This window comes from Porites lutea, chromosome 4 (genome assembly GCF_958299795.1).
Source record: "Porites lutea chromosome 4, jaPorLute2.1, whole genome shotgun sequence".
In the NCBI taxonomy this organism is placed as follows: Eukaryota; Metazoa; Cnidaria; class Anthozoa; order Scleractinia; family Poritidae; genus Porites; species Porites lutea.
Genome location: NC_133204.1, coordinates 41,952,558 through 41,967,322, shown reverse-complemented (window position 1 = coordinate 41,967,322; position 14,765 = coordinate 41,952,558). Strand labels below are relative to the sequence as shown.

The 14,765-nt window shown below is 39.3% G+C and overlaps 1 long non-coding RNA gene across 1 annotated transcript in view; it reads left to right on the top strand.

Annotated features, from left to right (window-relative positions):
- LOC140933653 (uncharacterized) overlaps positions 1–8,562 on the top strand; it is a 33,400-nt gene extending 24,838 nt beyond the window's left edge. Inside the window, exons 2-3 of the long non-coding RNA XR_012165077.1 lie at positions 2,186–2,237; positions 7,345–8,562. This is a non-coding gene — a long non-coding RNA (uncharacterized lncRNA). The remainder of the gene's footprint in view (positions 1–2,185; positions 2,238–7,344) is intronic.
- The last annotated feature ends 6,203 nt before the right edge of the window (positions 8,563–14,765 follow it).

The following is a 14,765-nucleotide window of genomic DNA, read 5'->3' as shown; positions in this document are numbered from 1 at the left end:
GTGTAGCGTTTAGGGGGCATTGGGGCGGGACCCTTGTGGCATTTACAGTGCTAGTAGTTTTTTGTTGGGCGTTGGGGTTGGACGTTTGTGGCGCTTTTCAGCGTTTGTAGCGTTTATGAGGTATGCCGGCTGGTCTGTTTACTTTTTATTTATTTATTTATTTATTTATTTATTTATTTTTTGTGTGGCGTGGCGTGGCGTTGCGCATAGCGTTTATGGGGCATTGGGGTGGCGCCCTTGTAGCATTCACAGTGTTTGTGGCGTTTATGAGGCGTTTGGGCTGGTCACCTTTTGTGGCATTTAGAGTGTTTGTAACATTTACGGGGCATTGGGGTGGGACCCTTGTGGCGTTTACAGTGTTTGTATTGTTTATGGAGTGTTGGGGTTGGACGTTTGTGGCTTTCACAGCATTTGTAGCATTTATAAGGCGTTCGGGCTGGTCCTTTTGGTGGCGTTTAGAGTGTTAGTAGTGTTTATGGGAGATTGGCAGTGAACGTTTTTGGGGCGTTTCCGGTGTTTGTATTGTTTAGGAAGTGTTTGGGATGGACGTTCATCTAGTTCACAGTGTTTGTAGCGTTTATGAGGCTTTCGGGCCAGTCATTTTTGTGGCGTTCAGAGTGTTTGTAGCGTTTATGGGGCATCGGGGTTGGACCCTTGTGGCGTTTACAGAGTTAGTAGTATTAAGGGGCGTTGGGTTGGACGTTGGTGGCGTTGGACAGCATTTGTGGCATTTATGGGGTGTTGGCGTTGTACGTTTAGCACTTGGGTCTTGTTTGGTATGCTTCCTCATGCTCAGCATAGGTGGGTGCCTCCGGGTTTGGTGTATTGGGGCTCAGGCTTCTCCCGGCCATGAGCCCCTTCTCTCCGAGCTTGGAATTCAGCTCGGAGGTCCCTTCGGCTTGGCGTGGGGGCTCATGGCTGGAGGACACGGGTTTGCCAGCCATGGGGGCGTAACTCTGTCTAGGGGCTGGCTGTGCCAAAGGTGGAAGCCCCTGGACATCCCGGGCACCCACCTACACTCAGCGACGCAGTTGTTAAATGAGGTTAAATAAATATTTATTTAACAGAGTTAACAACAAGGAGCGCTAGCGTGGTCAGCAGTCAGTCGTTTGGCTCAAGCGCGGTCAGCCTTGCTTGCATCGTCTCCATGTGCTCAGTACAGTGTTTTCGCGGTGGCCATTCTCTTCGTTTAGCCTTTCGATCATTCTTTTACCCCTGTCCCTCCCCCCCTTAATTCTTCCACTGTTAAATCAGTGTGACGGGTGCCTGGTTCCATTGGCGTGGGGGCTCATGGCTGGAGGGCGCGGGTTTGCCAGCCATGGGGGCGTAACTCTGTCTAGGGGCTGGCTGTGCCAAAGGTGGAAGCCCCTGGACATCCCGGGCACCCACCTCCACTCAGCGACGCAGTTGTTAACATGTAATATATCACCAGGAATTCTGCCAAATTTTGTCAGATTCTAATGAGTAGATTTTGATATTTTGTCATTTGTTAACATAGCCTATGAAAGTCAACAAGAGTATGTACAGTATGCCCAAAACTTGTGCAAGCACTGAGATCACCACATGATATGACAAAGAGATGAAAACTGAATAAATTTGTTCTGACAATTTCTGGGCATTTTTCTCAGCTTGCCCTCGATTTTTTTCTTGAAACTCCCATAAGCTTCAATGTTTTCTTGATAAAGATGTATCAGGGAGTTTTTTAGTGGATGCAGCTTTATGTAATAGAAAGTGCATGTGCTCAACTTCCTGTACTAAAAGCTTCAAAAAACTCTAACAAATTGGAAAAAAAATTAGAATCCATCAGAAAGGAGATTTGTGCAATTCACTAAGAATGAAGTTGTTGAGATTGGGGGGGAAACATACAATTCACAAAACAAAGCAAACGTCAACGACAAAGTCTAGACACATAGGCTACTTATACTTCTTAATATACTACTGAAGTTCGGAATTAAATACAGACTTCTGTCAATTGCTGCTTTGTCCGGATAGCACAAACTCACATCTTGTCATTATATATCGTGAGGTTATCTTTGTTCATTTGTATACTACTGTAGACGCTCTCTGTAACTGTATAGATACATGTAATAACACGTCTCTTGTCCATGAATTTTAGAATGTTAATGAAAAAAAGAAACAAATATTCTTGAGTTATATTTACTTTTTATTTTCATTTTTCGTACAGGCATAAAGAAAACCAGGGATTAAAAGAAGCAAACAAAGGCTTGGATTAGCTGGTAAGCTTCATTCATATGTATTTTCCCTGTAATGCACTAGTGGTTAAATATTGTTCTTTGTTTAAATGTTGTCTTTTCTTATGGTGTGCATGAAAATGCATTAGCAAAGAATAGTAACATCCACTACTAGATAAAGTTATGGTAAGATGATTTATCACTCAAAATCTTGTACCAGCCTAATGAAACATCTTGGTGGATGTTGATTGTGTGCAAGAAGTATTTGGAATTTGTGCAAAATATCCAGCTGGTCACATGCAACAAAGAACTCTGAAAAAGTCATGTACAACCGACTGATTAATTTCTTAAATTTGCATAATATTAAATATACTCGAAACAATTTGGATTCCGTAATGATCATTCGACTGCATTAGCGTTAATTGACTTGATCAACAACATATCTTCAGCTATCGACAGAAATGAAACAACTTTAGGCATCTTAGATCTTTCTAAGGCGTTTGATACTATTAATCATGAAATATTGTGTCAAAAACTGCAACACTATGGTATTCGGGATACTGCTTTGGCGTGGATCAAAAGCTATCTTGACAATCGGACTCAATTTGTCCAATTTGGGTCCCATCGATCTTTATGTGGCGTCCCACAGGGCTCAATTCTTGGACCTCTTTTGTTTATTATTTACATTAATGATCTTCCTAATGTCTCTAGTCTCACTCAATCTTTACTGTTTGCTGATGACACAAGTATCTTTTGTTCCCATAAAGATGCCAACCACCTCGTTTCTATTGTTAACAATGAACTTGCAAAAATAATTATTTGGCTTAAAGTGAATAAGTTATCTCTAAATCTGACTAAAACAAATTTTATGACTTTTCATCCAAGGCAAAAGAAAGTCAATGTTAATGTCCCTCTTACTCTGGAAAATACCGTGGTCAAGCAAGTCACGGAGACAAAATTTTTAGGTGTTCTCATTGATCAGCATCTCTCTTGGAAACCACATATTGATTTCGTCTCAAAAAAAATTTCGAAAAGTGTGGGAATTATTGCGAAAGCCCACTTTTACCTATCATCCCAAACTTTGATGACCTTGTATTACTCCGTTGTATATCCTTTCTTAACATACTGTAATGTCGCCTGGCCCTCCACCTACTGTTCCAACCTAAATTGTATTTACCTTTTGCAAAAGCGTCTAGTGCGACTCATAACAAAAGCTCACTATCTAGCAAATACCGCCCCTTTATTTAGCCAGCTTAAAGTCCTTGACATATTAATAGTATTAATTCATTTTCTGTCGCTACCTTTATGTATTCTTATCACCATAATCTTTTGCCCAATAGCTTTCATGACTTGTTCTTAAGTAGTAATCAAGTCCATCAATACTAGCTGTCACTAAATTCTCAACAACATCAAAGCTCTCAAAGACTCTGCACAATTTTATGATTAGTGTAATGAGAGCAGCAAACACTTAATAAGGACAAACTCATCTTTAATAGCTGCCTCAAAGCTACTACAAAAGCACCTGTTTTTTAGGTCATGTGGCTTACAACCACAGGCCTACCATGACACCTTTCCTTCTTTCTTTTTTAAGAAAATAAAATGAAAATTAAAAAAACTTCATTGATTGCACATTGGGTACTTAATAGTGAAAGCCCAGAACATCAGCCAAATAGCACTGAATGCAGAACATTTTGAACAAACAAAGTCAACTGTTTCAAAAGACAAAGTGTTCATTGTCTAAGCAAGAAAAAGAAAGAGAAAAACCCAATTTTTTTCACTGTCTCTGGGAGTATCCTCTGTTTCTGCAGAGGATACTCCTATCTTTTGCCTACACTTTATACATGTAGGATCACACATCTGCTAGTTCTTCTATTTCTGCTTTGAACCATGTCTGGCTCTTGTCACGGGGAAGTGGTATTACTCTGACTGTCTCGCCTTTCACCAATGGTGAGAGCTCCTTGAAGGTGGGTTCAGATACGTCACCCAAACATACGCTGAGCTGGCAAGGTGCTCAGATCAGCCCCTCCATTGGGGTGTTTCTCCAGCTTAGTAGAGAAAGAAAATTATTGGCTCCTGATGCTAGTGGGCTTTCTTGATTAAGCTCTTTGCAGTCTTGACTGGGTTTTCTACTTGTCCATTGCTCTTGGGGTAGCCCAGAGAGCTGGTTACATGCGCAGTCCCATATGATCACAAAAAGTTCTCAAATTCTGCAGAGTTAAAGGATGGTTCATTGCCACTTAGCAATTCATTAGGTCTTCCAGGTGTGACAAAATGTCTCTTAACTTTCTTTATGATGACAGTTACTGTTTTACTGTGTAACTGATCCACTTCGAAGTACCCAGAGTAGTAGTTTACTGTGCAGAGACAATTCTTGTCACCAAGTGTGAAGATGTCAGTGGCAACTTTCTCTCAGGGCCTTGATGTGGGCTTATGACAGATGAGTGGTTCTTTGGTCTGGTTACTCTGAAGTGACATACAGACTTTGCATTTCTGGATGTAGTCAGTGATTTGGGCATTCACACCTGGCCAGTATATCGTCTCCCATGCTCTGCATAAACAGCCTTGCGACCCAATGTGGGAGTCGTGTAGCTTCTGCTTGATCTTTTGTCTCAGGGTCTGTGGTATGATCCATCGCTGGCCCTTGAATATTACACGATCATGTACTGAGAGCTCATCTCGGATTTCAAAGTACCGTATTTCCTCGAATAATAGCCGTTCCTCGATTAATTGCCTCCCTCGAATAATCACCCCCCCCCCCCCCCTTTTGACGGAAATACTTAAAATAATCGCCTCCCTCAAGTAATCACCCCACCCCCGCCCCTCTTGCCATCTTCTCTTCCTTTTATCTCCTCCCTGTCAAGTTGAAGGGCAATGAGATTCAGCAAAACTGATCAGTGACGATTCAAGCTCTGAAAATTAGTCAAGGAACTAAATTTGGAACACTTAAAAAGCCCATGATCAGTTTATTTGACGTGATTATTTTTTTATTTAATGGGAAAATAAAACAAAATATTTAGGGCACGACTTCCAGTGGGCAATATTTGAAATACACTGGCACAATCGCCTCCCTCAAATTATCGCCTTCCCTCGAATAATCGCCCCCTTTTTGTGCGAAAAAAGAAATAATCGCCCCCAGCTATTATTTGAGGAAACACGGTACCGGTGAATGGCTGCTGGTTGTTCATCCATTGTATCTAGGAAGCCATCCAAGATTGCTTTCTTTACCAAACTGTACAATTGGATCACAAGCCATCTCTCTCTGAAGTTCCTTAAGCTGGTGGTCTGGAACAGGAAGGAATGAGTGGCGTGGATGCACTCCACCTCTGATTCTGTGGCTGATCGCTCATAGTCCTCTGAATAAACTCTTGACAGGGTATCAGCTAGCAGCATCTCCTTGCCAGGCTTGTAGCGTATTTCACAGTCAAATTGTTGAAGCCGCAACAGTGGGTGCGGTAGTCTCTTGAAAACTGATGTTAGAGGCTTCCATGAAATGGAGACTAATAGTTTGTGATCTGTCCAGAGGATGACCTTCCGAACATACACAATCATGGTGGTGGTTGTGATCCATGCCGAAGACCTGAGCCAGGAATTCCTTTCAAATCTGTGAGTACTTCCGTTCTGCCAGTGTGGGTGCTCTGCTTGCAAATGTCACAGGTTGGCCTAGCTGCATCAGTACAAAGCCAAGTCCACCTTTAGGTGCATCTCCTTAGCCTTCGGTTGGGTCACTCTCCCTAAAGAACTTGAGTACTGGCACTTTAGAGACAGCATCTTTAATCTTCTCAAAGGCATCTTCCTGTTCGTGAGTCCAATTCCATTTAGCTTTCTTGTGTGTTAGATGGCGCAGTGGCTCACACAGTTCTGATAGGTCTTGTAGGAACTTAACTATTCCTTCCGAGTTTTTTAGGATCTGCTTTAAGCCCATTCCTTGTCATTACATGCCCGATAAGTGACACTTCACTGCACTTTAAATGGAACTTCTCCTTTTTCAGCTTGATATTTGTTGCTCTGCAACGATCGAGGAGGTTCCTCAGATTTTGGTCATTGTCAAGGTCAGCCTTTTATCAGTCTCCCCCTGCCCAATGATGAGTAGAAGCACCTAATGAAATTAATGTGTGGACAGCAAGTTCTACTAACGTCTTCTAGTCCTGCTACAAGTGCTAGGTCGTCTGCAAATCCAAGCCTGGTAAGATCTTGCATAGGTTGTCTTCCTGCTCTGACTAGGTTGATTCGGTAGACCTCACTTATTTAGGCTGTTGAGGAACACATGCAGAAAGTAGTTGAGCACAATAATGAAATAACTGGAGCAAGGTTGTAACCTTAGTACCCTGCTGTATCATCAAAGAATGTGGTTTCTTCTCAGGACCAATTGAGTAGTCTCAGTTTCCTCATATAGTGACTTTATCTCAGCAGCAATTGGTTAAAGTTGAAGTGGAAATGTGTCAGACATTGCTTACCTGATTACGTGTTCAAGACTTTCCTGCCTACGTTTTCTACCTCACCTTACCAATAAACCCCGTTATTATAGACTTGATCTTATTTTGCAAGAAAACATATTCCAGTTTAGCGAACAATTAACCCTTGGCAGGGCTAAATGGCAGAAAGGTGACCATTTCTTTCTTTATCTTGTGTTCTCTCAATGGAACTGAAGTTCAGATGATTTTGATAGGCAAATAAGGTTTCTTGATAAGCAAATAAGTTCTGCTCTATTATATTGAATTCACAGCTGCTATGCTAGAAAAACATTGTACATACTGCAAGATTAGTGTAGGATATAACAAGAGGCAGTACCTTACAGGAAGTTCTTTTTATAGGTCTTTGACAGGAGAAAGTTTGATGTTTTTGGATCCCTAGTCGATTATGGGAGGTGCTCACTTACAATGTACAAGAGTTGGTTTCACATGGAACTTATCATTAACAGTTATGTTATGGGGAAGGGAGGTGAGAGGCTGGGTATTTTGATTTTGTCAAACACAAAATGCAGGTTCCATGTTTACTACATTTAGGGGTGGGTCTAGAGGTGGGAATTTTCAGCCATGGGTGGATAAGTCACTTTTGTACTCCATTCTCAAATGCTTCAGCCCACCAACCCCATACTTAATACCTGCCAAATGAAGTATCAACAGGTCTTAATGTTGATCCATTATCTTTGCAGATTTTGTACCTAAAGATGCTCTATTCAGAAGGGAGGTCAGGTTTTCCATGGACAGAACCCTGTCACAGAACAATATTTTCACAAATAATTAAGGAACTAGAAAAGGAAAACAATTGCGTGGTGATGTAGTATTGATATTAACTTTAGGAAAGAGAGGATAAGGGTAGGGATCAAATCATAAAGATCTGCAAATGTTTAGTGCTTGTAGACGATGGTAGGCAGTCAAAAGGAAAATTGTATCTTCACTTAAATGTTGGGTTCCTTATAAGAGTCAGGTAATTTTCAAAGATACACCTTAACTTTTTAACCAGCTTTTATTAAATTGCTCCAAATTCAAGATGGCATTTTTCCTGAAAAATAAATTTATGGGCCTGATTCCTCAAATTTCTGTCATTCATCGTTCATTATTAAATCAAGTGTCAAAAAATTAACAAACTTAAGGGAAGAATTCAGACGGCTGGCATATTTGCTCTCATAACCTCTAATCCTGGGAGAGATTTCACATGAAATGGTACTAATTGGGAAGTCAAATGCTAGGTGCTTTCCTTTTTTATTTGCTAACAATTTTGACTTTTTTTGAGACATTTTCCTGATATTTCACTCTGAAATTTGTATCGTACCCATAAATGTCAACCATAAAAAATATTCCTATTTATGGTTTATCATAGCGTCTAGGATATAAAGGATATTGCAGTGTTATAGAATGATTTATGATAGCTCCTACATGGAAACCTGGACTTAAGTGAGGTTTTAAGTTCTTACCTTAATTTCATTCAATAGGAATGTTACCCAAGCCCAAGGAAATAAATAACTAGGTTTATGGTTACCCAATGGTTCCAGGGTTGTCGCTAAGATTTCAAGTTGCTGGTTAAATACCACAAGTAGGCGAGGATCAAGCGGCTAGGGATTTCTTTTGATCCTATTTCTTTTTTTTTTTTTTTCTTCAGTGCATGGTGTAAAGCAACTAAATTAATGTGCAAAATTAAGTGCTCATTAGTATGGTCCGTTTGTATTTTATAAATTGGTATTTTTTGTTTAACGTCTCTTCGGCAGTTGTGCATGTGTTGCTATTATTTCTACGTATCTTCATCACCAAGGCTGGTGAAATCACCTACCAAACATAATGTATTACCTTACTGGATTTTTTTTCAGCCATAAACTTAAAATTTAAAAGAGAATAGTATTCTTTGAATAAAAATATCTTGACCTTTTCCTGAATCAGTTGTCCTCCTCTCATACTTACAGAATCTGAATGTTTGCTTAAAGTATAGATGCCAACCTGTGTGGAATGTTATCCCTGTTGCACTTCCTTTTCTCTCAGGGTATCAAGACATGCATGAGAAAGGAACGTTTTTATATTAAGCCTAAGGAAGGGTTAAAAGCATGAAGTTTTTTCGCTGATGTATAGACTGACCCAGAGCCACTTTTGTAAGGGTTAACTAGTTATTTTTATATTCATCTATAACTGGGGGTTTGGCAGTACCTGTGGTGGATGGCAATGGTATTATAACGAGTTCATCCACCCTTAAATAGGTCCCCCTGCTTGACCACAGGCTGTAGGTTGGTGGGGAAGCTAGGGTGGCACTGACTTTATAGGCCCCATTTATATGAAGAAAAATTGTCCCGGGAAAAAGGGTCTCTCTTCCTTTACCGATCAATTTTATGAGAATAAAACTGACCCCTTTGCCCAAGCTAACAGCGCGCGCGCATGCTCTGATTGTTTAAAACAGCGATCGCGCTAGCCTGCGAAAACAGCCGTTTCTCCCCAGCGGCAGAGAGGGAGGAGAAACGGCTGTTTTCGCAGGCTACGATCGCGCATGCTTTCAAAGTGTTTGTATGGAGAAACGATGGCCTCCTACACCCTTCTAGCCGAGCGTAAATTTATGAAACGTAGGCGCTCAGGGCGGCTAAACCCTTATACCCCGAACAACGTTTCTACATATAAACGAGGCCTTAAATGGCTTACCGGTAATAGGTATAGTGACGTGACCTGACTTAAATATTGACTTTCCCAGTTTATACCGGGAATAAACGGCCCTAGCGTTTGAATCATTGAGGTAATCCGTTGTGCATGCGTAAAGTGCATCAAAAGCTGTGCCTCTTTATTGAAGTAATATAGTAAGGACCGAATTGACCTCTCTCTGGGAAGAATCTCATAAAGAAGGGAAGGCATACATTATGGGAATCCTTCATAGTCATGAAGACGAAAGCAAACTAGCTTTTTTAAAAAAATGTAATATACGCCACTTCCAAATTTCCCATAATTCACCTTATTTGCCCAGAAAAAAAATTTGCATAACCTTTGTTTTTCTTTCGTGCTTGGTATTACAGCCGTCCCAAGAGAAACTGAAAACAGTGCTTATGCAAAATTTTGGAGGGCAAATAAGGTACGTTATGGGAAATGTGGAAGTGGCGTATAGCACGAAACGCGAATCCGCCATTTGCACATCTCCAATAACACGCCTTGTTTGTCCCCCCCCCCCCCCCCCACCAAATTTTTCCATAACCCTTGCACTTTATTTCCTCTAGGTATTACAGTCGTCCCAAGAGAAATTAAAGACTGCTTATGCAAAACAAGGTCTATTATGGAAGATGTGAAAATAGCGAATTATCCCTTTTAGCGTTTTCACTTTTCTATTGTTTACGAAAAGGGCAAATTTGGCAAGAATTTATAAAATATCTATAATCCTAACCCTAATTAAAACAGGATGAAAAAAGAGGCATGCCGATAATTGTGGGTCTTACGAAAATGACATGTTTTGCGAAATTCGCGAATTTGGCAAGGATTCATCAAAGGTCTGGCAAAAAAATTAAATGAGACAACAAAAGAGGCCTATTGGCAGCTGGCAATTTTCACGAAAATGGCAAATTGGAGAAAATGGCAAGAATCCATCAAAGGTTTTGCAAAACCTCAAATGAGGTGACAAAGAGGGAAATCTTGACAAACGGCGATTAAAAGAAAATGGCAAATGTTGGGCGAAAAAGGGAAATTTCGGCCAAAATGGCGAGTATGCTAAAAAGTCATCGAAGCTTCTGCCAAATATTCAAATAAGATGACAAAAAGTGGCATCTTGACAAATGGCGATTTTACGAAAATTACAAATTTGGCAATAATTTATAGGTTTGGCAAAAATTAAAACAAGATGACAAAAGAGGCATCTCGATAATTGTGGGTCTTACGAAAAAGACAAATTTTGCGAAATTGGCGAATTTGGATTCATCAATGGTCTGACAAAAATTTTAAATGAGACTACAAAAGAAGCGTTGTTGGTTTGCAACCATGAGACAAGGCGGCAGTGTTGGGGATCAATATAATATAATTTTTCTCGAATAATTAACATGAAAATAGAGTCTGGTTCACAGAGGAGACAAATGCTTTTGTTCTTGACCACCAACATAGCCGCTGTGACGTCAAGTGCAACCCAGCAATATTGACAGTTGGCGATTTCACGAAATTGGCAAATTGAAAAAATGGGGGATTGGGCAAGAATCCATCAAAGGTTTAGCAAAAACTCAAATGAGGTGACAAAGAGGGGAAGCTTGACAAATGGCGATTATAAGAAAATGGCAAATTTAGGCGAAAACGTCAAATTTCGGAAAAATAGAGAGTTCAAGAGTTTGGCCAAATGCAAATGAGATGACAAAAAGGGGCATATTGACAAATGACAAATTTGGCAAATATTTATAAAAGTTTGGCAAAAATGTAAGCGGGATGACAAAAGAGGGGTGTTGATAATTGTAGGTTTTACGAAAATGACAAATTTTGCGAAATTGGCGAATTTGGCAAAGGATTCATTCCATGTAAAGGTCTGGAAAAAAATTTAAATGAGAAAACAAAAGGGGCATATTGACAATTGGCGATTTTCGCAAAAATGGCAAATTTAAGAAAACGGGGAATTGGGCAAGAATCCATCAAAGGTTTGGCAAAACCTCAACTGAAGTGACAAAGAGGGGAATCTTGACAAATGGAGATCATAATAACAAAATGGCAAATTTAGGAGAAAAAGGCAAATTTCGGCGAAAATGACGAGAGTGCCAAAAATTCATCTAGGGTTTGGTCAAATATTCAAATGAGATAACAAAAAGGGGCATCTTGACAAATGGCGATTTTACGAAAATGACAAATTTGGAAAAAATTTATTGAAGGTTTGGAAAAAATTAGAACAAGATGACAAAAGAGGCATGTCGATAATTGTGGGCTTAACGAAAATAACATATTTTGCGAAACCGGCTAATTTGGCAAGGATTGAGACAATTGAGACAACAAAACAGTCATATTGACAATTGGCGATTTTCACAAAAATGGCAAATCTGAGAAAATGGGGAATTGAGCAAGAATCCACCCACGATCTGGTAAAACCTCAAATGAGGTGACAAAGATGGGAAGATTGACAAAAGGCAAATTTCGACAAATATGGTGAGTGTGCCAAAAATGCATCAAGGGTTTGGCCAAATATTCAAATGAGATGACAAAAAGGGGCATGTTGATAGCTGGCGATTGTTAGGACAATGACAAATTTTGCAAAGATGGCAAATTTGGCAAGAAGTTATCAAAGGTTTGACAAAAGCTTACAAAGAGATGGCAAAAAGTGGCATCTTGAGAAATGGCGATTATAACAAACATGGCAAATTGGGCAACAAGGTTTGTCAAAATTCAAATGAGATGATAAACGAGGCATGTCGATAATTGTGAGTTTTACGAAAATGACAAATTTGGCAAGAATTTATAAAATGTTTGGTAAAACTTTAAACAATATGACGAAACAGGCATGTCGATAATTGTGAGTTTTACGAAAATGACAAATTTGGCAAGAATTTATAAAAGGTTTGGTAAAAATTAAAACAAGGTGACGAAACATTCATGTCGGTAATTGTGGATTTTACGAAAATGACAACTGTTGCAAAATTCGCGAATTTGGCAAGGATTCACCAAAGGTCCGGAAAAATTGCCTGTTGATAATTAGCGAGAATAGCAACTTTGGCGAAAACGGCCAATTTGGCAAAAATTTATCAAAGGTTTGGCAAAAGTTAAAACAAGATGACAAAAGAAGGATGTCGTTAGTTGTGGGTTTTTACGAAAATGCCATTTTTGTGAAATCAACAAATTTCTGGAAAAAGCTATCACAGGTTTGGCAAAATTTAAATGAGACGACAAAAACGGGCCGCTTGTACAAATAGTGATTATGAGAAAATGGCAAATTCAGGCGATAAAGGCAGATTTTGGTAAAAATGGCGAGTATGCCAAAGATTCATCAAGGGTTTGGCCAAATATTCAAATGAGATGACAAAAAGTGGCATGTTGACAGTTGGCGATTTTTACAAGAATGACAAATTTGGTGAAAATAGCGACTTTGGCAAGAAGTAATGAATAGCTTGCCAAATGACATGACGAAAAATGGTCTGTTACTAATTAGAGATTTTTACGAGGATAGCAAATTTTGGCGAAAATTACAAATTTGGAAGAATACATGAAAGGTTTGAACAAAATTTTAAATTAGATGACAAATAAGGCTACCTTGCAAATTACTGAATTTTCGAAAAAGGCAAATTTTTGCCAAAAATGGTGAATTTGACAAAGGCTAATCAAATGTTTGGCAAAAACTCATAAATAAGTTGACAAAAAGAAAGCATGTGAAAAACTGGGTACCATTTGAGATTGAACCTCGAGTGATCCCTGATCTAATGGTGCAAAAAATGACAGAGAAGTATCTGACAATGGACGTGACATTGTTATCAAGACAAAACAAAGCATTTTTATCGTCGTTGACGAAAATATATCCTCTGACTGAAATACTTCCATCAATGCATCGAGACGGAATTAACTAATCAAGAAAACAAATGTGGCCATAGAAACGCAAGTAATTCCTGCAGTCATAGGTGCATCAGAAGTAATCAACAAAACGTTTTTAGCTGTTTTGGCAGTAACCTGTGTACAGCCACCCTCTACCCTCAACAGAAAAACTCGATGGGGGAAAAGATCAGTATTTTTAGCATCATTTTTGATTATGTTTCCCGCGAATTGAAACATCACATATATATAGTATTTTCTTGTTTTCTTTTCTTGCTGATGGGGATTTGCTGCTGGACGAGGTCGCGTTTTCACGTCTAGATTAGCTATAATGAGGTTGAACATTATAATGTGTCGCACATTTTTGAGTAGGAATTCAACAGAAGATTCACGGTTGAAAAGTTGAAAAGTTGAAAAGTTGAAATGTTGTAAGGTAGATGCATAGAAAGAAAGGACTACATATATTGTGATCGCCAAAATTATATTTTTCAAAAAGTCGATAAGATGGCTTCTATAGAGTCCGCAGAATAGACAGTATAATAATGGGGTAGGGGTTCTGAGAGGCCAGCGGCATATACCAAGCAAAAATTTCAGTTTGGCAGTCAGGATTCAGTGAATGACACTAGCCAAAAAAGTAGAGACTTCCAAATTATGATTTACAGGACATTCATCCACCTAGCTGTTTACTTTTGAACATCAATGGCATGGCAGTGCAAATTAAACCTTCTGTGATTTAAAACAGGGAGATTTGCTGATCAACCTCATCTACACTCAATGAAAGTACTTCACCCATGGTATAACCACCCTTTTCGGTTCGACCAACTGCATGGACCAATAAGAACTGTCCTTCTTTTAAAGATAAAGACATATTTTAAAATAACATATGCGTTTCAAAAGATGGCCCTTGTTGCTGAAGTCTTAGTTAGTATGCGACATTTCAAACTATGGTGATGTTTCGATACCACTCTTTGCGTTATTGCAAAATGCGGCGTTTAACTCTTCTGTTCTCAGCTCACAAATCGCGTCCACTCAATTTACCTGACCGGCGTCGGAGGTCATTCTTGACAAAAGTAGGTGCACTTTACTGGGGCCAAGGTTTGCGCTAACGCATAAAGTGGTCTGACAATTATGACGTATTTTGCTTTAACTCAATCTGTGTTCTATGTTTTAAAACCAAGGTTTGCGCCAAGAAAAATATCGCAAATCATGGCAAACTTAAAGAGTCACATTTTGAGATAAGTCATTCCATGTCTTCCAATAACCAGGAGCACCCAACGACTGTGTCCTCCTAAATACATTGAAAACACTTTTAGGCTACCCAGAGAACTTTTAGATGTACAAGGGCTTCAGTATTACTTTCCCGAAAATTTTAGATGCAATTTAATGTATTACGAAAGTGGGAATTTTCTGATTCCTCTCTCCATCACATTTCCGAATCCGAAAATCTAGGTTTCCTTTTTTGTAAGAAAAATAGCCTAACCTGGGCAGTAAAACGGGAAAAATTAAACTTCAGAAAATCGTAGGGAATTTGTTAGATAAGCGTCGAAAATTTTACATAAATGGAACGATTATCTAGAAATTCTCAGTCGTCCTCAAATGATGGAAAATTCCAGGCAATATTTGCTTCTCCGAA